Source organism: Mus caroli, chromosome 11, assembly GCF_900094665.2.
Source record: "Mus caroli chromosome 11, CAROLI_EIJ_v1.1, whole genome shotgun sequence".
Lineage (NCBI taxonomy): Eukaryota > Metazoa > Chordata > Mammalia > Rodentia > Muridae > Mus > Mus caroli.
Window position 1 is genome coordinate 94809657 of NC_034580.1, and position 1279 is coordinate 94810935.

Here is a 1279-nt window from a genome sequence, read left to right on the forward strand (position 1 = left end):
AAAAAAAAAAAAAAAAAGAATTCCAATATTGGGTCTTATTCGGTGCCTTTTTATATGTTGGTAAGTGTTAAGGAAAAGAGAAAAAAGAACTCATTGTGGACAGCCTAGTAAATACATATAACTAATGCTATATTTTGAATTGGGGGAGAGAAAAGGCTTATAGCCTGTGTGGTGCCAGTGTGAAAAGCTGAAGTAGAATTACTGGTAACACTGGGACAGCAGGGACGTCACTGTACAGTGAGGGCAAGGACAGCAGGAGTCAAAGTGGAGCGCTGGGTCTCCCCAGATCAGCCTGTGGGGCTTTGTGAAGACCAGTCCCACAGCCAATGGATTGTTCTGGTTTTGAAACAAGGTCTCTGTATCGTTGGCTGGCCTGGAACTCAGAGATCCACTTGCCTCTGCCTCTACAATGCTGGGATTAAAGGTGTGCACACCTAGTTCTAAGTAAATTTTAATTAAAATAGTAATAGTAAAAAAAAACAAAAATGGGGCGTGGTGGCGCACGCCTTTAATCCCAGCACTTGGGAGGCAGAGGCAGGCGAATTTCTGAGTTCAAGGCCAGCCTGGTCTACAGAGTGAGTTCCAGGACAGCCAGGACTATACAGAGAAACCCTGTCTTGGAAAACAAAAAACAAAAAAAACAATGTGTGCTTGGTGGCTGGAGAGATGACTCGGTGGTTAAGAGCACTGACTGCTCTTCCAGAGCACCAGGATTAGTTTGATAGCATCCACAGATTGGCTCACAACTGTATGTTGCCCTCTTCTGGTCTCTGAGGGTACCAGGCACACATGGTGCACAAGTATAAATGTAAGCAAAACACTCATACACACATAAAATATTAAATATTAAAAGGCAAATCAAAAGCCCATGAGCTTGGTAGAGTGATAGAAAAATTCCAAGATGAAGGACATGGTCCTCTGTATGCAGTGCGCAGCCAGGGCAGTCGGAGCCTGAGGACTGACAGTGTCTGAGTGATGAGGGACCCTTCTGTGCAGCATCAGTGGAGAAGTAGGTGAAAGAGGAAGCAAATTGGGGTGGCTCAAAAATTAAGGAACGAGTGCTAGCTGGGTTGGAGGTGGAAGCCGGCGGCTGGCTTGAGCCACAAGAGTTTGAGGCTAGCCTAGACAACATAGGGAGACTATGTGTGACCCAGGTGAGAAAAGAGCATTTAAGAAAGCAGTGCAGGGAAGCCGGGCGGTGGTGGCGCACGCCTTTAATCCCAGCACTTGGGAGGCAGAGGCAGGCGGATTTCTGAGTTCGAGGCCAGCCTGGTCTACA

The 1279-nt window shown here is 46.8% G+C and overlaps 1 protein-coding gene across 2 annotated transcripts in view; it reads left to right on the top strand.

Annotated features, from left to right (window-relative positions):
- Window positions 1-1279, top strand: part of Wipf2 (WAS/WASL interacting protein family member 2) — a 41953-nt gene that overhangs the window by 29891 nt on the left and 10783 nt on the right. The gene's annotated exons all lie outside the window — the stretch shown is intronic.